This window comes from Patella vulgata, chromosome 2 (genome assembly GCF_932274485.2).
Source record: "Patella vulgata chromosome 2, xgPatVulg1.2, whole genome shotgun sequence".
NCBI classification, from domain to species: Eukaryota; Metazoa; Mollusca; class Gastropoda; family Patellidae; genus Patella; species Patella vulgata.
In genome coordinates, this window is record NC_065880.2 from 52,234,884 (window position 1) to 52,261,698 (window position 26,815).

At 38.6% G+C, this 26,815-nt stretch overlaps 1 protein-coding gene across 2 annotated transcripts in view; it reads left to right on the forward strand.

The window, feature by feature from the left end:
• LOC126811458 (protein crumbs) overlaps positions 1-26,815 on the forward strand; it is a 48,489-nt gene that overhangs the window by 485 nt on the left and 21,189 nt on the right. Inside the window, exon 1 of one of the 2 annotated variants that reach the window (XM_056099205.1) lies at positions 3,090-3,107. The exons of the other annotated variant lie outside the window; for it this stretch is intronic. The gene's annotated coding sequence lies outside the window, so the exon portion shown is untranslated. Of the gene's footprint in view, positions 1-3,089; positions 3,108-26,815 lie in introns of those variants that run through there. 2 annotated transcript variants of the gene reach the window in all.

Below are 26,815 nucleotides of genomic sequence, written 5' to 3' on the forward strand. Positions count from 1 at the left end.
TATCTCATATCATAAATAAATATTTTGTTTCAATAACGATTTCCCTTAATACTAATAAAGCACAGCTGACCATTGCCAATCTGTCCAATCTCGTCACAATATTACCGCGGGCCTCTCACTGTACATCGTCGCAAATGAAATATTGAATGTGAAATTATCAACAAATATCATAATACACGGTCAGTGGATAAAGTGTAATAAATTAGCTTGACACGTCCATTCATTTACTATGATATCAATTTGTTTGCTAGAGTGTTTATTTTATCGCAGTTTTATTAGAATATAGTCCTATAATTAATCTTTATTATTATATGAAAGACAAGTTTGTTTTATGTTCGTTATAGGAAACCAAGCGGTTAAACTTATAAATCTGAAAATAACTTCCTAATAAACCTTTTTGCAAGCAATTTAATGGTGCTAATGGTTCGGTATTTGATGCAGTCTTGATGAGTCAATCTGGTCAAATGAGCCGGAAGTGATTTCCAGCTACAGGCCGAAATATACTGAGCGCCATGGAAAACGCATCACTTTTTTTTCCCAAATATTTTATTACTAGGTGGTTTTGTATGTATAATATTATGCAATACTATGAACTATTGTTTCACACAATGCTCCCAAACGCAAAAAATATCGGCCCGTGTGCACAAAAAAAAATTGCACGAGATGCACATGAAAACCCCAATATTCACGTGCAGCATTGTGTGTGAGCCCTTTAAAAGCATGTTTTCAACGTAATGTGCAGTACATGAACTGTGAAACGTCAATCTGTCGTAATTTGTTGTTGGACGTGTGAAGGAATCGAGCTAGAGATTCAGAGACTTACTGAAAATCAACGGAATGAAGCCATGGGAATGTTCAGGGCTGACATGTCTACACGTGCTATTGCCAGACACTTCAATTGTTATCAGTCCACTATTGTAAGGTTGGTGGAACGTGTTCAAGTTACTGGATCAACACTTGACCGTCAACGTCCTGGTCCACAACGCGTTACAACCCAGGCTCAAGACCGCTACATCCGGGTCACTCATCTGCGTGACAGATTCCGCCCAGCGACTCGAACAGATGCAGCAGTCGTCGGAAGACAAGGACCAGTAAGTGCCAACACCGTAAGACGTCGTCTAAGAGAAGTAGGACTCCGTGCACGACGACCTTATGTTGGAGCTATCCTCAGGGATCATCACCGTCAGCGGCGTTTGATATGGGCTCAAGGACACCAGACATGGAGAAGAGTAGACTGGCAAAGTGTGCTCTTCAGTGATGAGAGTCGCTTTCATCTTTATCACGCTGATGGCCGTCAACGTGTGTGGAGACGTCTTTGGGGAACGTCTTGCAGACTGCTGCGTCTTCGAAACGAATCGATGGGGTGGGGGAAGTGTAATGGTGTGGGGTGGCTTCACATTTCATCACCGGACCGCCCTACACATTTGCAGGGGTCGCGTTAATGCTGTAGCCTACCGTGATGATGTCTTGCAACCAATTGTTGTTCCGATGTTTCGAGCGCACCCACAACTTCAGCACTTCCAACAGGATAATGCACGTCCGCATACCGCCCCTTTTAGTATGGACTACCTGGCTGCTAACAACATAAATGTCTTGGACTGACATGGCACCGATAGAACATGTCTGGGATGAGATTGGACGCCGTCTGTATCGGAGACCACAGATGCAAACCATTGCAGCTTTAGAAGCTGCTCTTTTCCAAGAATGGAACAATTTTCCCCAGGCCTTCTTTCAAACATTAGTAAATTCCATGCGACGTCGCTGCCCAGCGTGCGTAAGAGCCCGTGGAGGACGCGCTACTGACATCTGTGTCGTACTTTTGATTTTGACCCCTCTGACTTTGTACCGTTGATTACAGATTAAACACCCATAAGTGTACAAATGTGTTGTTATTGATGTGTTCCCATTTGAATATTGTTCACAATAAGAAGCAAAATAAATAAGATATGTATACAGGATCATTTTGTTATACGAAAAACTAAGTGATGCGTTTTTCATGGCGCTCAGTATATGTCAAATACCTTCCTTTGGAGTTGGATATGAGATTTTGTGGAGTGGGACAGTGGGGCAATCAACCACTTTTTCGAGTTTCATATTTTTGGGCCAGTCTCATAATTTCTTCTTTATCAGGGGATCTGTCAAATCCGAGTTCATCCCTGTTGGCCTGTCTTGATTCTGCGATAGTAAAAAGTCTAATGTCCTCAGGACAAAAGGAATGATGGCGGATCACTGTCAAATCTGGGTGTAGACGGTGGTATCATTTTCATGTCATTGTAAGCAGGTGTACATCTCTGCGGTTCATTTCCCGATTGGCCAGACTGTAGATCCGTCTCAGTCTCTGTAGAAACCTGAGAGTCACTCTTCTACCCGCAAACCACTGTGGTTGAATGGAAATATTCTAGAAACCTTAAAGCCATACTTTATATTGTCAAGTATCATAGCCATTGGGAAGGCTTGACTAACCCTGTGTACAAAGGGACAGGCTCTACAGACCTCCCAGCACTATAATGCTAGAGGGCATACAGCTCGTGGCTCTAATAGCCGACCTGGTATGAAAAGTCTATGTAACAAACTGAACAATTTTAAAATTCTAATTATAGTGCAATTGTTGTGCTTTTGTCGTAACGAAGATGAATATCGAGATGACTACCAGATTATTTTGAAGATTTAAAATAGGATTATATCTCGTGCTATGATAGATTAGGAGCAATGGGTTATACGTAGATAATTTAACATCTGTATTATTCTAAATATCAACATATTCTATTTTCAGGAGATACATATAACTTATTTTTCTTATTATAGATCATTTGTGTCTATATAGAATAAATCTGTTTTTTTCTAGGATTAAATCTAAAAATAGTTTGTTTTTATAATCATCCAAACCAGTCTTAACAAGTATATGCATGTATTATTATCATCTGATTTGTTTTTTAATATGTTACGGATATGGCTAATTATATCTCTATACACTAGTATTGATTTTTTAAAAATATATTTCAGCAATCTTCATAATAGTCTATAGTGTTTAATAATGACTACAGCATAAAATGAATATTAGCTTAATCAAGATAAAATTTATTTTGGGGCTGTAATAGGTTGCCAAGGTAAGTACGTCAACAGCAAATGTGCGTCCATAATAAATTGTTTTAGTCCAGTTTCCAAACCCCATTTTAAGCCTTTTGGTGGAGTATATATATCTTTAATAAGTGTAGATTCTGAAGCCGCATGATGCCATCCTGGCTCCCTCGGAGAAATTAAGATATTCAAGATGGCCGCCAGGAGTCATTTTCTGGTTATTTAATAGGGTAAAATATGTGACAGATTCTTTACGAAGAAAATAGAATCTAATGTAAAAACTTGTGTATCACATGACAAAGAGCACAAATTACAGGGCCATACGAACTGGAGCTACATGCGAATTATCAAGCATGAGTGGAATAAGGGATGGAGAATGTTTGTCAGCGTGAAACACAACACCAGCTTTATGAATGACTAAATAACTGGCAAGACAAATGTCATCCCCGTTGCATGACACGGATGGAATGGGAAGAATCAGACTGTTCTACTGATTGCGAGTATTCCAATGATTCAAGACAGGGTGAGTTAGATAAATACCTGAGTTTGCACAAGACAAATATGTAAGCCCCAGTTAGCTATTAGAAACATTTGCTTTCAACTCGCGATGGTTCGATAGTTGATTGTGTTTGACCGTGTATAATTTGTGCCCTTACGAGTAATATAAGGGAAAGAATTTCATCAGGTTGGAATACCTTTTCATGTTTATATCTGAAGAAACTGACAACGAAAAACTACATTTCAATAATATAGTACACACCGTACATGGGAATCATTATGAGTTTACCTAAAAGAAAACGAACTGCCAATGTAAATTTGGCCCCTTTGCGGAATTAGCCGTCACTTTTAGGAGGAATACCCAAGCTCTTCTTATAGAAACCACCCAGAAAATGCCTCGTGACGGCCATCTTGAATACTTTAATTTCCCAGAGGATACCAAGGTGGCATCCGGATTCTGAAACTACACATATTGAAGATATATGATACACCGAAAACACATATTTCAATATATTACACACCTTTTTGGGAACTTTAGTTTCCTGCCAAAATAAGACGTCAAATTGAATTTGGTCCCCTAACGGACTTAGCCGTAACCTTTAGGAAGAATACCAAAGCTCCTTTGATTCAGCGGGTCGAATTATCATAAAACCCATCTTCAAACCGAGGTCCGAGAGAATCTGTGACATATTTTACCCCACTAAATAACCAGAAAATGCCTCATGGCGGACATCTTGAATATTTAAATTTCCCCAAGGGTGCCAGAGTGACATCATCCGGATTCTGAATCTACACATACTGAAGATGTATAATCCATCAATAAACATTAGTTGGACTATATTTCCAGGTTTGTTGACCTGCTGCCGGACTATTTCAACTTGGCATTATCGTATTGTAAAGTTTTAGTGCATTACATACAATTAAAATTTTCCCTTGACTCCCAAGCGGCGAAGCGCACCCCATTATTAGTTTTTTTTAATGGGGTGCCGCGAAAAACCTTAGTTAATAAAGAATATCAAACTTCCTGTAGTCGGAGTGAATAAATTATGTTAAGCATAAGAATGTATGCATGTTGGGAGCAATTCCGGTTTGATATTCTACATAATATAGCAGTAAATTCGCAACGGAAGTACTAGTGACACATTTCTGGTTTATGAAATCGGTCGAAATAATGATTAGATATTTATGAAATTTGGGTTATTTAGTTCGGTTATTGTTTTTTTTGGAGGTTTTACTTTTTTGAAGAATCACAATTCTGAGATGCAGTTTCATTGTGCTGAATAAATTCGGTATTACATAATATAACATTTGATTTTTACCGTAGCAACCACTATAATTGATTCGGCTTATACCATGATATTGCCCTGGTTGATTTCGAGTGCTGGACATGGTATCGCTTTGTCTATCAATTTTTGTTTCTTTCATGTTTATCTTACACATTGATATTAGCTCTACCACCGTATATTAACTGTTGGATCTTTTGAAAAGTAAGTGATAAGAACATCTACTTCGTTTAAAATTGTATCTTCCATACCTTATAATTGAAAGAAGGTCTAAATTAACATCATGCGTGCTTGTTCATCGGATTCACAATCCCACCAGACACTGCCTTAAAATAATATGTGAGGTCACCCGAAGAAAGCGTTATTAGCCATTCATAATGTCATCTACAATATTTATTATCTATGATTTTTATGATATAGTGATGTGTTGCAGAAAAGCATGTCGTAAACATTAAAAATACTGGTTTATTTAACACTTGTCGACTGATATTTAGTTTTCGCACATCATAATATAAATAATAATCGATGCACGTGAATATATATCATATCAACTGAGATAAAACATCGTTTTACTTCCCTGGTGCTTTGTTTAACAGAAACATTATCTAGCTTCCTGCATTTATGGAGATCGAAGAATCATTACTCCGTAGATTAGCACGAATGAGATCAACATGCATTATCGTTCAAACCAAAAAAAGTATATATATCAACGTCCGTGACCAATAAAACAAGTTGTCATTATTTATATCACATGCACATCGTTATTGTTTCCTAAATTAGCCAAACTTGTAGGCAGTGGGCGTCGATGATAAAAAATAAAATATACTCCCACGACATCAGTTGTGTTTCGTTCCGCGTGGGACGATTATCTGTTATATGGTTTTAGAAGTAATGATTAAAGATTATTGTCAATTAACATCGGTTCTATTTCGATATGCCCTGAAATTTATATACAAAAGTGCAAAGAGAGATAAGACATTTTTGAAATTTTGCGGGTTTGAAAATTCTTTTACGTTAAAAGCAAAACTTATAGGATTTTTGTACGTCCACAATGTGGACGTATATTGTCGTCGCCTCTGTGATCATCTTGAAACTTTACATACTTATTCCGTATACCCTAAGGAGGATCCCTATTGTTTTTGGGGCTTTCCCGACCCCCAGGGGCAGAGTCACGCCCATTTCTTGTATTTGTTTGTGTGTCGTCTACAGGCCGCATTTCTTAACGTATCATCTTGAAACTTTGCATACTTATTCTTTGTACCCTAAGGAACACCCTTATTGTTTGGGGTGTATGCCCAACCCCCAGGAACAGAGCCACGCTCATTTTCTTTTTGTGTGTCTGAATGTCACCTACGAGCCACAATTCTTAACCATCGTCTTGAAAAAAATTCATATGAATTCCTTATGCCCTAAAGATGATCCCTATTGTTTTGGTGCATGCCCGACCCCCAGTGGCAGAGCCACGCCAATTTCTTTATTTATTTGTTTGTTATCTACAGACCGCATGTCCCAACGTATCACCTTGAAACTTTGCATACTTATTGCTTCTTTCCAATTGTTTGCGGTGAATGCTCAACCCCCAGGGTCAGAGCCACGCCAATTTTCTGTTTGTGTGTCTGTGTCACTTACAGCCCGCAATGCTTAATCGATCGCCATGACAACTTTTTTATACTTATTCCTGATACCTTAAGGCTGATCTCTATCATTTGTGGTGCATGCCCGACCCCCTGGGACAGAGCCACGCCCAATGTTTTGTGTTTCGCCTACAGGCCGCAATTCTTAACAGATCATTTTGAAACTTTGCATACCTATTTCTTATACCCTAAGGGTGACACTTATTGGTTGGTTTTTTTTTTGTGATTGCCCAATCCCCAGGGTCAGAGCCACACCCATTTTTTCTTTGTGTCTCTGTGTGTTGCCCACAGGCCAAGATTCTTAATGGATCGTCTTTGAACTTGGGATATGTATTCCTCATAGCCTAAGGACGACAACAGCAGGTCTCGACCCCCGGGGGCAGAGCCACGCCCAATTTTTGTGTTTATCGTTTATAGGCCGCAATTCTGAATGGATTAACTTGGTACCTGACATATGTATTCCTTATATTCCTTGATTTTGGTGAATGCCCCGACCCCCAGGGACAGAGCCACGCCTAATTTTTTTTGCCTTTAGCGCCCGAAGGCCACAATTCTGAATGTATTATCTTGGAACTTGGTAGTATACTTATTCCTTATACCCTAAGGACGGCAACTATTGATGTTGGTGCACGACCCCCTGCTCTTTCGGTGGTGCCACAACTACTTTTTGTTGATATTTTGTCTGTAAATGATATAATGGTTGCAATTATTAACAGATTTGGATCCAATTCGGAATCCGATCCAGTATAGGGTTGTACCTATATATATTGGTCCATGTCCAACCCCCAGGGACAGAGCCACGCCCAATTTTTGTGGGTTTTTTTCTACAGACTGGAATTCTAAATGGATCGTCTTGGAACTTAACATATTTATTCCTTATACTGTAAGATTAGCAACTACTTATTTTGGTGCATGTCCCGACCCCCAGGGGTATGGTACCACGTCCACATTTCTGTTAGTTTTTATCGGTAAATACTCTACAGGTTGCTATAATTAACAGATTTTGTTCAAATTCAGCATATCAATCATTTCAATAATAGGGTGGTACTTATTTATATTGTTCCATATCCAACCCCCGGGCACATTGTAAATAATCTCACTATCTATATATAATATGTTATTGTCTGCGATATCACCTCGGTGGAAGCTGACGTAAACACAGACAGAGCCACACCCAATTTTTGTACTTATCGCGTAGCCTGCAATTCTGAATGGATCATCTTGGAACTTTGCATTATTCCTTATACCTTAAAGACAGCAACTAGTTATTTTGGTGCATGCCCGGCCCCCTGGGGCAGTGTCACACCCACTTTTTTTGTTAATATCTGCAGGATTAGCCGTGCTCTTGTTTTTAATACTTTGGCGTACGTTACCTGACTATATGGTGTAAGTTTTATTAAATAAGATAGTATTACAGTTTTATCAAGCCTTAATATGTGAAAATATTAAAAAGTTATTTATGCGCAATTGACTATTTTTCGACAATAAAGTTCAAAACCTTAACTGTGTGGGTGGATATCAAGATTTATTGAAATGTGTGCTAATAAGATTGCGTGTCGTACGTACGATTGGGAAGTTACGAGGTCTGAAATGCTTACAAGGCGAATTGGCGAGTCGTACAAATTTTTGGTGGTTTTTAATAAGTTTAATGAACGCTATCTTATCTAATATTAATTAAATCTATTTTCTTTGTCAAATGGTGATACATCTTTAAGCCCCGTTACATACAGTCCTTTAAATACCATCCTGTGTTTATCTACCGATCTGTCTTCTTCAGTAGCCCAGTTGGTGCGCACCAGTATATAATAGGATGTTAAACCCCCATTTCATATCTCCCGATAACGACGCTATCTTTAAACAATTCCCAGTTTACTGCCAACTTTCAAAACTACATATGTAGGTGTTTCTAGGATACAGTAAGCTGAAGATTGCTATGATATTGTGTGCTTTTACATCATGCTTTAAAAATATATCAATTATTTTATATCGTGACTGGTTCAATTTATTCCATAATTCATCATGTATGAACAATAAGTAATGTATTTCCGCACACAAATATTCAAATATCCTAAGATATTGTGAGTTTTTTTAATAAGTTTTATTGAATATATCAAGATTAACGAATAATTTGAATAATGTATATTTATAATCCATTAATAGTTTGAATATTTTGCTAAACCCTCTGTTTCGAGTATCAGTAGATTTAAGCTGTTGGTTTTGTTTTTTTGAAATTGCAGTACTGAAGGATCATTCGTCACACTTATGTAAATTTGTGTGACTTTTATTAACTGGAGTGACTCATACTCTCCAGATTCAAAGAATATAAACTGGATTGGTAAAAACACAATTTTCGATTTGATACAGTGACAAATCTACCAACGCGTTTTAACTTTTTAATTACGTTTTCGTGAGTTTAAAAAAAACCTGTACTAAATGCTCTACAAATACACACCTGTCACTACAGTCCCCCATCACAAAAAATTTGCAAATATTTTCCTTAGTTGAAACATTTTCTTTAATAAATAAGACGCTTAAAAGTTTTATCAATTTCCGTATAAAGCAAAGCTTTGATATTAGATCGCATTAGCCATGTATGTGTACTAAGTAAGGTACCTTCGATCAAGCGTAATCGATTCTTTCTAATTATTACATATTTGGTTAAATACTATGGCCTCCCACTTAATACGTGACTTTTTATCCTTTTACAAAAGTGGAGGCGCTATCTTGCTTATTATCAACATCTTTTAAAGTGAGCTTTTCACATGCGCAGTTAATTTTGGTCTTCTAAAGTAAATACATGTTTGTGGTATAACTGTGTCCATAACAGAGATCCCGGTGGGTGAAGCTCTATATAGTTTCGTAGACTCAATCCATGCAACTTCCGTTCCCAATACATGAAATAACAGCTTCACGAGTACCGCTTATAATTTGTTGAGTGCATACATTAGAGTAGTACATGTCGGGTGTAGTCGATTGTATTTTCACTAGTATTAATGTCATGAGATGACACACGACCCGTTTCCTTGCCTTTTTCTGTCAACCTTTAACTTGAACAAATGATCAATTTGTATGATCAGCTTCTCGCGTGATCACAAACGATTTATTTATCTCCGTTTGCGAACCAAAAAACAATACCGATAGCAATTCCGTTGAGTACATACAGATATGTGGAAAATCAAATCACAACTGAAGAGCAGAATAATAACTGCCACTTGGTCATTTGAGGAAGGATGGAGAAAATGTACCTAATTAACTAACGATACTGTAGGAGCTGTTTTCTATCATGACATTAAATAATTGAAATAGAATAAAAGCCCTTGGCCTCGTAGCTTAATAGCTAGAGTATAATCCACAAGGAAACTGAGTCATTGGCATCCCGCGCTCTTGTATACCAAAAAAGTCACATTTGTATTCACTTAAACAAAAAATAATTGAATCCGAGAAATTTCCAGTAAGACAAGTTACATTAAATATAATTGGTTGATATGTGGACATATTTTTATAAATATATCTTATGGCATATTCTCCGGAACAAAAATCGGGACTGAAAACGGACGGGGTCCATTTCAATTTAACTGCATTCGGCGTTGGATAGTAAAAGAACATATTACAGATCAAAGGGCTGTCGTTAAAATGGACAACAATTGCCAAATCGTTATTCACTTTTCAACAATCGCCGGGAACACGGTCATTATTCATTTAACAACACAAAATTCGAATGAAACTAGGAACAAATTGACAACTAGCTACGAGTTCCCTATTCACTATTGTCAGCCAATACCAAATGAAATGAAATGGGCTGTAAAGTACTACTTTTAAAATCCATCCAGTCTAATTGTGTGTTATGAAGGAAATTTTGTCCGGACATCGGTCCTACGGTCTACTCTTTATTCGAATTCCAAATATGAACGGTTCTTATATGTGTACACCAAATGTACACAGGACTTCAGGTTTTCGCCCTGTCCAAATATCTAGACAGTTAATAATAAAACAATCGTATGGTTACATAATTTTCAAATGAAATGGCGTTTAAGCCAGCTAATGAAGACGGGCAGTGGAGTTTTTGTCGCATTACAGGGTCAAGGGTTCATGTACGTGCACGAACGACTAGAAGTATTTCCTTACCAGATTCTGGCACACGGTTCGTCCTCTCACAGCTCCAATACCAATGGCGTTAACAAGGTTTTGGGCAAAACAAAGGTAACGGAGCGGATAATCACGGAGCGCTGAAAATTGACAGGATTCGTTCGCTCGTTATCCAATGCTTCACACCAAATAAAACTGTTATAACCTTTGTCGCGTTAACAAGCTAACTGACAGGCCAACAGACATAGGTGGCAAAATGATACACCTGCACTAATATGTGGGCTTATTAAATTTGCTTTAGGAATGAACAGCTCTACATCCCATTCATAGGATAAGATACACTATTATAAGCGGTCATCTGATTGACATTTGTCAAATCATAGAACCTTCGTATTGTGATACTTGCACCCACCACTAAATATAATTTATTGTGAGTGAGGGCGTTTGTGGCAATTCATTCTCTTTGAAACGCAAACACATTGAAATTTATATCTGATTGACATTCGTCAAATCATAGAACCTTCGTAGTGACCTTGTCATCAAACAATAAAATTACATTGAAGCTTTGGGGGAATAAGACCTGGCAGTAAAATCCATCGACAAGCTGAGATTTCAGTGTTACTACCCTTAGAGTACTTAAAATGCAACCTATAGAATTGGATTTTGGTTCAAATAAATGGTTCCAGATACAAATTGACCAGTTTTTTGGTATTTGGTAAGGTATAGACAGGAACAAAATAATTAATTACAAAACCACGGCTACTTTTGTTTTTAAACATTACGATGAACATCATCGAAATTCTTGTCATCAAAGATTTGGAATTGCTGTGAGGGTCAAGCGATTTTTGAGATTTTTATCGTGAAATTTTTTTAATTGTTTAAGTAATTATAAAGATGAATTCTGTATATCATTGAATCCGTGTAGTTGAGAGAATGAATTCAAACTTCTTTAGGGTTTTGGAAAATGGTGATATCCTCTATAAACAGACAGGACAACTAAGCTGCTTGCGAATGTATGTTTCATTGGCTGATAACCTATGTTTACTATTGCTGTGAATTGCAGATGATTTTCATTTTTTTCCCACTCAGCCAAATAATAACGCCAGTATTTTAAAAGGTGTAATTTTATTATCTGAAACCCAAACAAGTAGTAAGTAATCTTTGAATCCAGTAATACAAATTGGTCGTACATAAACACGAGCACGGTAAAATTTATAGAATAAAATATTCATGTTAATCAATTTATTGATTAAAGACTAGAAATAACTTACGCTGTACTTATAAGTTGTTATTACAATTGTTGTTTCGAAATAGAAGTTCCATTCAAACCGTAACAGAGAAAGAAATACAACATTGTAATTTTTATACGCCCACATTTTCATGGGGACGTATATTGTCGTCGCCCCTGTCCGTCCGTCCGTCCGTCCACAATTGTTTGTGAACAATCTACAGGTCACAATTTTTATCCGATTTCAATGAAACTTGAAATATAGGTTTATCACCTAAGATCTCGGTTCCTTTCGATATTGGCATCTATCGGACCGTAACTTCATGGATTATGGCCCCTGATTGTACGAAAAATCACGTTTTTGGCTTGTGAACACTGTAGAGGTCACAACTTTTATCCGATTTTGTTGAAACTTAAAATGTAAGTTTATAACCCAAAGATCTCGGTTCCTTTCGATATTCGCGCATATCGGACCGTAACTTCCTGAATTATGGCCCCTGATTGTACGAAAAATCACGTTTTTAGCTTGTGGACCCTATAGAGGTCATAATTTTTATCCGATTTAAAAAAAAACGTGTTAATATATCCCCGTTACACCCTAAGGACGGCTGAGTTCGAATTTCGTGAAAATCGGCCCAAAACTGACATACAAAATGGCCGCCGTTCGTTCTCAAATAGCGTAAAAATATGGTATATCAAGGTTGTGGACCCTATAGAGGTCACAATTTTTATCCGATTTTGTTGAAACTTGAAATGTAAGTTTATAACCCAAAGATCTCGGTTCCTTTCGATATTCGCGCATATCGGACCGTAACTTCCTGAATTATGGCCCCTGATTGTACGAAAAATCACGTTTTTAGCTTGTGGACCCTATAGAGGTCATAATTTTTATCCGATTTAAAAAAAAAAACGTGTTAATATATCCCCGTTACACCCTAAGGACGACTGAGTTCGAATTTCGTGAAAATCGGCCCAAAACGGACAGACAAAATGGCCGCCGTTCGTTCTCAAATAGCGTAAAAATATGGTATATGTAAGTTTATAACCCAAAGATCTCGGTTCCTGTCGATATTCGCGCATATCGGACCGTAATTTCCTGAATTATGACCACTGATTGTACGAAAAATAACGTTTTTAGCTTGTGGACCCTATAGAGGTCATAACTATTATCCGATTTAAAAAATCATATTACATCACCGTTACACCCTAAGTACGACTGAGTTCGAATTTCGTGAAAATCGGCCCAAAACTGACAGACAAAATGGCCGCCCCTCGTTCTCAAATTGCGTAAAAATATGGTATATCAAGGTTGTGGACCCAATAGAGGTCACAATTTTTATCCGATTTTGTTGAAACTTGAAATGTAAGTTTATAACTCAAAGATCTTGGTTCCTTTCGATATTTGCGCATATTGAATTGTAATTTCCTGAATTATGGCCCTTGATTGTAGGAAAAATCACTTTCGTTCTATCCATCTCTCGAAAATGTGGGCGTATCCTGCCTGGCAGCCGCTGGTTTAAAATAAATATGTTGTGACACAATAAAACCATACCACCTTTATATACTAAGCAGCAAAAGGAACGTCAGGTCGGTATGTTACTCTGAATAGAAGCATTGAATAAAACTTGCCAAATGTTTTTATTGTATATTTGTGACCACATATAAGGCTCCTTCCCAAACACAGAACTGAACCCAGGAAATGTTCTCAAAAGCGCAGTCTGACTTCTGAGATGGTAATGTGCTCTCTATTATTTTCATTTAACTCATGCTGCCCGCGCTGTTCACCGGGACCAGCCCTATAAAATGCACCCCCATACCTGGTTGAATCATTCACACTACAACGTTAGCAACATTCCACGACTCACGGCAGCTCAGAGGAACCAGGTGCTTTGAAGCCGTTGCCAATCAATGTTCGGAGCATCTACAGGCTTCTGCGACGCTTTCGGGCGACCAGCACCACGGATGATCGCCCCCGAACAGTGGGAACACACGGAAGACCCATCAGTACCGATACAGTGCGCCGACGTCTCACCAGAGAGAACATCCATTACCGTAGACCTTACTGTGGACCGATCCTTACCCCGCGCCATCGACGTGAACGTCTACAGTTTGCCCAACAACACCAGAACTGGCAACACAGGTATTGCGTATCAACTGCAGATGGCGGGACCAGAATATGGCGTCGAAGTGGCCAGCTTTATTCTGACCGATGTGTCATGGAAGCATAATGGTTTGGGGTGGAATCGGCCTGAACCAGAGAATGGGTTTTATGGTGTTCCAAAATCTTGGTCCAGGGAGAGGAGATGGCATCACAGCAGTGCGCTACATCGATCAAGCTCTCAGGCCCCACGTCATACCATATTTCGCATGTCATCGAAACAACGTTTTCCAGTATGACAACGCCCGTACCCACCGCGAGAGTTACTCGGGACTTTCTACAGAAGAACGGTGTCAACGTTATGCACTGGCCAGCCCCTAGTCCGGACTTAAACCCGATTGAACATCTTTGGGATGAAATTCAGAGGAGATTTAATAACGTCGTACCGAGACCAAACACAGCCGATGGATTGCGCCAGGCTTTTCTGAGAGTGTGGTTCCAGGTGCCAATGGCGTTCATCAATTGTCTGGTCCACTCCATGTACAGACGCTGCGCTGCTGTTATTGACACTCGCGGTGGACACACCAGATACTGATGTATAGACTCTAAACCTCGTAATGTCTTGGAATTGTGATGAATTAATCACTAATGTGTCAACATACTGTTTACAAAAAATTGCTTTGATCCATTTCTTAAGTCGTTTACTAGAATGATTTGATTAAAGTACCTCTCTGATTTGAAATCGTACTGACGTTTTTTTTTTTTGGGGGGGGGGGGGGTTGGTTTTTTTTTTTTTTTTTTTTGCTGTTTAGTATATATGGATGATTGTAAATCTCGTTTAAGAGATACTTTTTAATCTTAGAATTCATAACAACGATAAAATGTTTTCACGATCGCGTCAACTCCCCATAGATCAATTCTCTCAAACCACAACAGGATTCGACAGAATGGGGATGTTGAAAACCATGACATTTTTATGGGGTATATTAAAATGTGGCTTTTAAAAGCTAGATTCAGTACAACTCCTACATTATACCAACGTTGACACCCGAACATCACGGGCTGGGGGGAGGGCACGAAAACAGCATTGCAACGAGAGTGGAGAAGGATTCCACAAGCAGTCTTTTAAGGGGCTTATCCCATCCTTGACACGATATCACATGATATGAGTGCCTGCTAGAAATGGATACACACGTTACTGACTTGAGTTTTACCCCTTGTCTATGTTTTACTGTAAGTGAATTTTCATGTGTCGGTAAATGTCCAGGACAGTCCCGCCAAAATCATCTTCAGTCAAATCATTGGTGCGGTTTTATTGCATCGCATACTTCACCCCATAACTAACCGAAATTACACATACTTTATCTTTTTATTTTCGAAATCGAACAGGCTTAGACAGATTTCTGATCGAGATATTGCCCGTGTACTTGCAATCATAGGCTGCGAGGATAGAAGTAGCAGGGGGTGTGGACTATTTTAATGTAGATGAATTTAAAATCGGGCCCATTGTAAATTATGGTAGAGGATGAGCAACCAAACGAGACCCCTAATCTCACCCATTGTATACCTTCCTGTCAGCAAAGTTCTAAGGAGAAATCCACAAGTAGAAGTGGATGGGGTGTATAAAACCAGCATGTGCTTACAAATGATTTGTTTTCTCCATAAATTGCACCAACCTTTTCTAAAGTGCGTCTTGATAATTGTTCACTGTTTTCAACTATTTAAACGATTGCACACTAAAGGCGCAAACATGTTTATATTATACCAGCTGATAGAATACATGTCCCCATTCCCTTGTTCAAATCTTGATGACAATATTGTCGCTTTCTCGATAATCCGGGCTTGCGCACCAGGTTGGCAGTCAATCTTCTCATTCATTATTTCTGACAACATTTCAGCTTATAACCTATATGCAGTTAAATTGGTAATTGATGACATGGCTGGCCCGAAGGTATTAAACCTAATAGTTTTAACAACAGATAAAAAGTAACATAATGAAATTGGCATGTATTTTAATCACTTTTTCTATTACATTGCGGCTCGATTCTAACTTCGTCATATCCCTTTACTTGGAGGAAAATGTGGCTCGGTTTACGATTTTATAGCCATTAACGTCCACCAGAATGACTATTTGTGACATTACATCGCATCAAATTAATATGCTAAAGCATGCACCTGCGCGTGTTCTCTGATTTACAATTTAGGATGTTGAATGACTTTTCTTTATGGTACGTAAAGCTAAACTAGATAACAGTTGTTGAATCCGTGTGTTAATGACTGCTTTCATCTTGCGTATATGATTTTATATTGTTTGACTGTTAAAATACAAAGATAGATTTAAATAGATGAAGTGAAATAATGAATACAAAATTAAGCTTAGAAGCATTGAACATTATAATTAGTGGAAATGTAACAACGTGTGCATTTACCAAAGTGATGCAGAACATAATGGTTGTGTGTCCATACATGTATTTTCTAACGCCCTAGATTAAGAAAGGTCTGTCGTCCATGTAAGTTTCGTAATTTTGATACTATGCCTGTGTGGGGTATTGAAGCTTTATTTTTAAAATCGATTTTCACCATTAAGATTCATTCCACAAGAAAACCATGCAGAAGATGGGAAGGTGGGGGTCGGCAGATCAAGTTCATCTCGGGGGGGATATTATGGACTCCTCAAGACTACTTCACAGCCAGGAGGGCCGATCTCAAAATTTCACCGTTATTGAGAAAAAGCCTCTGGGTGATTTTTGGCCAATTTTGCCATTTTTCAGGTCATTTTTGGTCAATTTTCAGCCACCTATTGTAGCGAGTCTAGGGTTCGGATGGAAATGGTTGTGATTGGTGATGTTAGTGGGGGCCTTCCTGTGCCCCAGTGTGAAGACCATAAAGTCGCATCTATTCTCTGGGAGTAATGACCAGCAAAATTGTAACATATGGCGACTAAAACCGAAAATATACACCTGCGGAAATTAGCTCTATTTTCTATGATGCGGGGGTAAGTCAAAATATCGAAATGGTTTTATGCACAGCTCGACACACTCTATCCATATAAAAAATAAAATCTCTGTCACCTCTCTTCAATCAATGCGAAATAATAAGTCAAAGTTGGTAAATTTTCCCTATTGTAATCTCTCATTCTCTATGAAATGGCCAACTACTTTCATTCAGGGTCAGCCAGCTTTCTCCGTTTCTTCACCAAATCATTCGCCAGCGCTCGCAGATAGCAGCCTGAAACCCGCTCGAGCAAAACTAGTCTCTTTGATGATGATTGGTATCCAATCCATGATGGCCGCGCCCGAGACCGCAGAAAATTGTGTTTTTTCTTCATTTTTGGCCATAGAATGTGGTACATATCCCAGATATGAGCAATGAAATGACTTAATAGATTGAAAGAGTGTACTACGGACATTAAGGCCCGTCCTTTAGCACATTACATAGCAATAAGTGAATTGAGAACTGAATGGGAGCTGATTTCTTGACGAAGTGGGACTTTTGATCTTGATAAGTCGATTCTAGATGGAAAGGTGATATGTGCGGCCCATCGCTAAAGCCTGGGTCTCAAATGGAATATTCCAAAAGGATGTAAACAATATGCTGTCCATAATGAGGAAATGGGCTGTCAAAAGAGCCAATTTGCAACACCACCTCAGGTTAGTTCTTCAAATAAATGATATGACGTAGGGTCAAAAATTAAACTTCATCATGGGATCATTTTCAGAGCCCAAAATAAATCTAGCCATGCCCTTTAAAACTAAATTTGTATATGAAGGACATTTCTATCAGGGGCCACCTCTCAAAATAATGTTGAAATCAACCCCGACGTATATGGGCCATTGAAAATTTTCTTGCATCGAGTCTCCGAATGATGGATTGGCTGGTAACAGGGACTCCTGCAAATACTTTAGTAAATTTTAGTAAATTATTTTATGTGGTTTGGTTGTTTCAGGTTACTGTTAGAACCGATGACATCCCTCCCACTGCTACATCATCTGCAGCTACTGGTAATGCTGCTTACATCCATCATCAATCTAAGAACAGCTATTGGTAGTGACACCAGTAACAGTAATGACTTAGAACTACCAATAATAGGCCTAGATCAGGTAATGATGATTACATGCAAAACCTTTAGGAAGGTTGCTAAGAATTTACTAGATCAGGTAATGAAGATTACATGCAAAACCTTTAGGAAGGTTGCTAAGAATTCACTGAAACCCAATTCTTAGCAAATCAGAATTTGAATACTGGGATTGGTTCAAGATTCGCATGTAATCATCATTACCTGATCTAGGCCTATTATTGGTAGTTATTACTGTCACTGGTCTCACTACCGATAGCGGTTACAGAAGGAAGAGGCAGCGTGGCAGTTGCAATACCCATACCTGCAGATGATGTAGTAGCAGTAGATTGCTGATGGATGTAAGCAGCACTACAAGTAGCTGCAGATGATGTAGCAGTGGGAGAGATGTCACCAGTTCCAACAGTAACCTGAAAGAACCAAACCATATAAAATAATTTACTAAACTTATTTTCTAATGTACTATTTGCAGGGGGCAACATTTGTAAATTTTCTGAAACTGGTCCCAGTCAATCCATCATACAGAGACTCGATACAAGAGATTGTTCAATTGCCCATATACGTTGGTGTTGATATTAAGAATATTTTCAATCTGATTAAAACACAGATCCTATTTCGTTTCGTTTTTACAGTTCAAAATTTTGTTTACTTGTCTACACTAGGATCTGAAAGAGTTGTTATCATTGACGTGTTCTGAATAGAGTGAGGTATTAGCCAATGAAACGGTCTGTTACGGCGAGCTTTAGTCATGTTTTGCACGAAACTGTGGGTAAGCCCCTAGTTAATCAAATGTCTGACGTCATAGGCTCACTTGCACCTCGTATGACCTCTGACGTGATCTATCGCAACAGCCAGTCAGATCTTCGTGTAGTGTAGGTCATCGAAAGTATAAAAAAACGAAACGAAATATAAATCTTTATTTTAATCAGATTGGAATATTTTGAGAGGTGGCCCCTGATAGAAATGTCCTTCATGTACAAATTCAGTTTTAAAAGGCCCAGCAAGATCCATTTTGGGCTCCGAAAATGGTCATATGATGAAGTTGAATTTTTGACCCTATGCCATATTTTTTATTTGAGGAACTACCCTGAGGCGGTGTAGAAACTTGGCTCTCTTGACATCTCATTTCCTCATTATGGGCAGCATAATATTTCTGGCATATACATAGAAGAAAAGAATTCTAAAATTAACAAGAACTTTTTAATGCTGCCAAAGTTAAAAAGAAAAGCAGAGAGCTGGCCTTTAGTAAAGGTATTACAGATATATCAAATTCAATGCAGCTGGTTTGAGGATTTCTGAAGCCCATCGCTTAACTCAGTCAACTGGAGTATCACCGCCCAACTGTTTTCTGTTAATTTGATTGTGGTCGAACACATACACAAGGTTTCCATCGATATTTCAAAGACACAACTTCTTCCTTCTTTTTTTCAATAGTATTTTATTTCACTTAGCCATTCCAATAGGAATCAGTTGATTCCAAGTGACACAACGAGGTCTTTGTATGGCTTCTCCTTAGATGTGGCAGCATGCATCCTTTTGGAATATCCCATTTAATGCAGCTTCGTCAAGAAATCAACTCCCTTTCGGTTCTCACATCATTTATTGCTATGTGATGTGCTAAAAGGTGGGCCTTAATGTCCTAAGTACATTTTTCCAATCGTATGAAGTGATTCTCTTAGTCATATCTGGGATATGTACCACATTTAATGGCCAATTTTGTGCGCTTTCGGGCACGGCCATCTTGGATTGGATACCAAGCCTCATCAAAAGACTAGTTTTGCTCGAGGGGGTTTCAAGCTGCTACCAGTGAGCCCGGGTGAGAGAGCTGGCTTACCCTGAATGAAAGTAGTTGGCCATTTCATAGAGAATGAGAGATTTACAATAGGGAAAATTTACCAACTTTGACTTATGATTTCGCATTGATTGAAGAGAGGTGACAGAGATTTTATTTCTTATATCGATAGAGGGAGTCGAGCTGTGCATAAAACCATTTCGATATTTTGACCTACCCCCGCATCATAGAAAATAGAGCTAATCTTCGCAGGTGTATATTTTCTGTTTTATTCACCATATCTTACAATTTTGCTGATCATTGCTCCCAGAGAATAGATGCGACTTCATGGTCTTCACACTGGGGCACAGGAAGACCCCCACTAACATCACCAATCACCACCATTTTCATCCAAACCCTAGACTCGCCACAATAGGTGGCTGGAAATTGACCAAAAATGACCTGAAAAATGGCAAAATATCACCCAGAGGCTGTTTCTCAATAACGGTGAAATTTTGAAATCGGCCCTTCTGGCTGTGAAGTAGTCAGGGGGAGTCCATAAAATCCCCAGGAGATGAACTCGATCTGCCGACCTCCCCATCTTCCCGATTCTGCACGATTTTGCATGGTTTTCTCATGGAATGACTCTTAATAACATGTACAAGAAACACTTAAGGTTAAAGATACATCATGGGAGATTAGATAAAGAGCTGGCAGTTCTCACTATAATAGTTAAAAACTAGATAATGTAAAGGGAATTTGCTGAAAATTTCAAATTGATCCACTCAGTACCGAGAATTTATAAATTGAATTTTATGCCTAGACTCGATAATCATTACTGAAGTCGGTACGATAAAAAAGATAGTCTCGATTATCCATTTTTTGATTTAATCATGAATGAGCATTGAGCAGCAATTCGGATTATAATCCAGTAAATATCGCAGGCTAGCGATGACATCGAGAGTTGATGTCTGGATAAGTTAATTAATGTCTAATTAATAATTTAGATAACATTTCAGACCTAAAGGCATATTTAGCTATTGCGTAATGTATGTTTAAGCGAGAGTGAGAGAGAGAGAAATGGGGTTTAACGTCCACTCGACACAAACTAGGTCATTTCGGGACTAACACATGGTTTTAATTTTATTTCAATAATTCGCTTGCGCGTAGGGGTCTTTAGCAGTGGGAGGAAACCGGAGGACCCGGAGAAAACCCACGAGGTTGGACAGGCGACCCTACTCCTTGCCACGTACAACCGGGGATTCGAAACCACGCCAGTTGAGTATGTTTAAGCATTCAGCAACATAATGCCTTTGGTTCCTAATATAAACGGTTTCTCTGTATAATAAAAAGGCCAATTTCGATTATATTTTGGAGAATAAAACTGCTTAATTTTGTGTTAAAAGCCCTTAAAATCATCCTCTACCTTAGGGCCTAGCAACCAACTCAATGTACGTGATACGTTTTCAAACAACTTAAACCCGCCGGTCTTCATCTGGAAATGGAGACTTGTGTCCCAAGCTGTATAATACGATATCTGGATAAAACCAGATATTTGTTTTATAAAAATAACGTTTAGGTTAAATTTACCTTTCGTTATCAAGTACAGTACGTGGGTCATGAACTGTATAGACCTCTAAAGGAACGGTAATAGATTATGAGGTCACCCAACGAATAAAATATAAAATGAATCGAAATCGTAAACGGGTTACACGTCCGGATAAGAGGTTTTGACGTTCACGTTAAAACGACTCAATATTTGAATTGAAATTTTTCGACAAGGTAAATACACCAATCCTCTATATTTTGGCGCTTAAATTTGATACGTACACAGAATTTTTATTTCGGAGACTCTGTTAAAATCGGTATGGCCCCTTTAAATAGTTTAACATTTCACCTATTATGTGATTTCATGAAATATTATACACTCCATTAAAATATGAATGGTTACAATGATCAAAGAACAGATACCTTTATTCTCTTGTATCCGTCATCTTTGTTCTTCAATACCTGAAACAGTGTAGGGATTAACTCATGGCCATGTGATTTAATTAACACACGAATCACAATTAACAACGTGAAATCTTATCAGAAAGCCATTATATCCGAACAAAAAGTGGTATACTTAGTATTCAAGTCATGAAATACAGATTTACAACGGAAAGCTGGTCCGACCGATCTATATGTTATCTAAATAGAAACGACAGAACCTTACCATTTCCAGAAGACAAAATTCTAGTCCTTAATCCGCCTATAAATCTACTATGACGGTTTGTAGATTACATAATTTGTCAAATCCCATTTTTTTTCCTTCAATACGATCAATAAAAAAAATTATAATCATGCAATAGCTCTGTTAGCGCACTCTTCAGAGATTTCAAGATCTAATTCCGCAATAAACGCTCTTGTCTTGAGTTCCGGACAGGAGATTGTTTTTGCTTCATTAACAAAGGAATTTTCCATGTCATTTATTACTTTGATAGATTAATTAACTCTTCCGTCTATTGATAATAAAATACGCATATAGGACGATAACGATGGCTAAAAGTTACAAACTAATATCCTTTTTATTCCACTTTCTCCATTTATCTCAGAGGGGGCGAAAATAGAAAAGACAAAACTCTAAGCACGTAATTTCGTTTCTTATCTGTATTGAGCAGATTTTATAGGCGCTGTTATTTCGTTTAATGCATTTGTTATGTTAGCCCAATTTCATGAACCCGACGTGGACTGGGGTATAAAGTGGTAATGCGGGTATAATATACTCTGGTAGTTAGAATTTGAATTCTACGACTCCGGCGCATGGGAGGTCCAGATCCCGCACCCCCCTTGCTCATGCAGAGCATATTTTTTCCGCTTACATTCTTTGAAATAATGTCGAACAAACAAACGTTCGAAGCATTGCCGCCGTTTAGTCTCACTCTATTCAAACCTATACATGTATAAGTACCTAAATGAGCAATATTCCTCAGAGCTTCTGATTTTATAAAATTATCGGATAATCCCTCAGACGTGACGCTGTCTCCACCAAGAACTCTCCCCAGCTTTAATTCCTGGACGCGTGGGCTGAAAAAAACACGTGTAATGGGGTAATGCACGTAAAATATCATCTGGCAATTAGAATTTTAACGGAAATGAGTAACGGGCAAAATTTTCCTTCTCGCACTGCACACCTAACCATAGAAAACCATTTACAGTATGTTATTCTCAAAATGACCTAAGCAAAGTGTGGACGAGAAGTTACATATCCACTCCATTCCTAGTTTAACAATAATTTAACTCATGATAAGATGAGCGAAGGGTTACTGCGCTTGTCTTCTTCATTGACAATAGACAAAGTAAATCAACAAACGGTGTACTTCCGACATCTGCATCGGCTGCTATTACCTGCGACCATGTCAGTCGTGTGTCTGTCCTATGTCGGTCGTGGGGTTGGGTGGCCGAATGTCATCTTATTCACAAGGTTTTTTTAAGGTTCATTGGCCATCATTTTAAATGACATACTGTAAGGCAGATGCGTTACCCGATGTCTGCGATTTTCCTAAAACGGCGAATGGCGAACGCCAAAAGAATAGGGATAATTCGACTTGATGATCGGGATTCCTTTATTTCCCGCGTATTATTTACCAGAACTACCGGGAGTTTCACAACGAAAGTAAGAAATGTCCTGTGCTGATAATACGAGAAGGCGTATGTTTTAAATGCCATTTAAAGACATGTCTGCTATTCACTTAATTCGTTAAATATTCGCTTATGTGCTAATAATTCTACGCTGATGAAATAATAATTATTTGCTGTTTTTCAACCAAAATTAGATTTCAAGATAATTTAAAGGAGCTAAATCGCTAATATTTGGGACCTAGAAATTGACCCAAATGGGTCGCAACGCAACGCATATAATAATGTAATCGGATTGTATATGAACTGATTTACGTTCAATTGTTTCCGTTTTGACTCTAATTTCAAATCAGTTAGGTACAGCGAAATACGGCATGAGTCTCAACCGAATAGAAATTTCTAGCGTCTGGTTATTCCAGACTAATTGCGCATGATCTCCAGACAAGTTATGGCGTCGCGGATGACATGAGTTGTGGAATATGTCTAGACTCGCTCTTTCTGGTCACTTGTTACAGATGACGGTTAAACGCACTATGGTACACGATTCGTGTATTAATGGTAAATTTGTCTTAAATATTGGATATCAGAAGCCTACCTTTTCCTGGTAAGATCACAACATCAATGTTGATTTGAATTGACAAATAATTCGTGGTTTCAACGTGTAAGACTTTGTATGATATTGAGTTAGAGACTTAGCTACTTTAAATGGACAGATTCGACTGAATTGTTACATATTTTGTTATGTAAACATGTCCGACTAAACTGCATAGTCAAATGAAAAAAAGAAAAAGAAACATTGCCGATCAGTGGCTTATAAGTGTCCTTTAATAAATCTAACTGATCGGCAATGTTTCTTTATCTTTTTATTCATTACAGGGTATGCAACAATTCAGACGAATTTGCCCGTTCATATTTAAGTTAGGAGATTAATTTATCTTGCAATCTAATTTTGGTCGAAAAACTGTAAATAATAATTATTATTTCATCAGCGTAGAATTATTAACACATATAAGCGAATATTTAACTAATTGGGCTAAGTGAATAGAAAACAAGTCTTTAAATGGCATTTTAAATATACTCAAAGCCATTAATAACGCAATGCCTAATTCGTGAAATGTTCCTGGTAAGCGTTTTCTTGGGCATTCCCTGCACTCTGGCCCTTTAAATACAGATCGAAATTTCAACATTCATCACATCGGGAAAGTGCCACGCCTTACACAAGAAAACAGGAACAGGGCTATTGGCATGCTGGATCAGGTAGCCGTCGCCAGACACTTTAATGTCCACCCATCGACCATTGCACGCCTCAGACAACGCTTCCACGCCACTGGGAGAGTTGCCGATTGACCCCGACCTGGAGCGCCACCTGTAACAACCGCTGCTCAAGATCGCCACACCCGACTACAGGATCTGCGCAACAGGTTCCAGTCAGCTACTGCTACTGCCAGGGGAACTGTTGGAACACGGCAACGTCAGATCAGCCCTCAAAAAGTCCGAAGGCGCCTGGCTGCTCTTGGGTTACGCTGCCGTCGACCTTACCAAGGTCAAATCCTTTTGCATCGTCATCGACTTGCTAGACAGCAATGGACCGCAAATCAGGGGTATCTGCACAACACACCATTGCGAAATGTCATTAATAACGCAATGCCTAGTTCGTGAAATGTTCCTGGTAAGCGTTTTCTTGGGCATTCCCTGCACTCTGGCCCTTTAAATACAGATCGAAATTTCAACATTCATCACATCGGGTAAGTGCCACGCCTTACACAAGAAAACAGGAACAGGGCTATTGGCATGCTGGATCAGGTAGCCGTCGCCAGACACTTTAATGTCCACCCATCGACCATTGCACGCCTCAGACAACGCTTCCACGCCACTGGGAGAGTTGCCGATTGACCCCGACCTGGAGCGCCACCTGTAACAACCGCTGCTCAAGATCGCCACACCCGACTACAGGATCTGCGCAACAGGTTCCAGTCAGCTACTGCTACTGCCAGGGGAACTGTTGGAACACGGCAACGTCAGATCAGCCCTCAAAAAGTCCGAAGGCACCTGGCTGCTCTTGGGTTACGCTGCCGTCGACCTTACCAAGGTCAAATCCTTTTGCATCGTCATCGACTTGCTAGACAGCAATGGACCGCAAATCAGGGGTATCTGCACAACACACCATTGCGAAATGTCATCTTCTCGGATGAATCCCGATTCAACCTCAGTTTTCCTGATGGACGTCACCGTCGACATAAACGCTTTGCTTGTAAAACGATCGAACACCTTTGGGATGAGCCAAGCCGTGCCACCACGAACTGCTGCAGAGTTGGCACAGGCACTCCAAAATCATAGGCAAACAATCCCAGAGCGTGTAGTGAGACAGTCCATGCCAAGGCGACTTCAGGCATGTGTAAGAACTCAGGGTGGACATACCCGATATTGACTTCAGCTGACCACTGCTTTGTTTCATGGTTCTCTGATGTTTCGGTTTAGTGCATTTGTAGTGAATTCTTTCATGAAATTATCAACAGATGCTTGTTATATCGATTTTGTCAATTGTTATGTACATTTGTTAAAAGTTGTTGCAGTAAATAAACTTTGAATTTGGCATTGCGTTTTTAATGGCTTTGAGTATATATGCCTTCTCGTATTATCAGTAAATGGCATTTCTTCGTTACGTTGAGAATTTTCCGGTGGTTCTAATATTTACAGCAGAATAAAAAAAATACGTGGGGAATAAAGGAATCCCGATCATCAAGTCGCATTATCCCTACCCCATCATTCATCAGTGCTGTTATGCGCAGGCCAAGTTCTCATTTGTTTTCTTATCTTTGTTCAACGCACCGCATTGGGTACACGTCGAATGCGTTGAAATCGACATTTGGATATTCATCGTTCGTTATGATGGGATCCTGTTGATATCAACATATCTCAATATATACTGTGATATCGGGATTTACCAGACTCCAGGATGTATTTAGTTGGTAATATATGTACCTTTGTTTATAGATTTGTAATATCTGTGTGTAGTATTGTGTTTCTTGTGTTGTAGGTGCTGACAAAAAATGCACCATTGTATTGTAAAAAAGGGTACAGAATTGGACCACTGTGAAAAAGATACAGAAACAATGGGCCAATGAAAATCACACGCTTTTGGTGCTATTCAACATATTCATATTTCATTATCTATTTTTCAACTACTATAGCTACAACGGCCAGATCTTTATCTAAATCTTATATAATGTACCTTTAATCTTGGTAATGACACATTTCAAATAAACTCAGTCATGTTATTTCCATTAACAAATTAAGTTCATAATTTCGAAAATGATCGTACAAGAACAATTTTATAAAATATAAATTGTAGTTCTAAAATGTTGACACAGACGAGAAAAATGATTTCCTTGAAGACAACATATTTTAAATCAATAGATATATATTCTGGCCTATTGCACACTTTA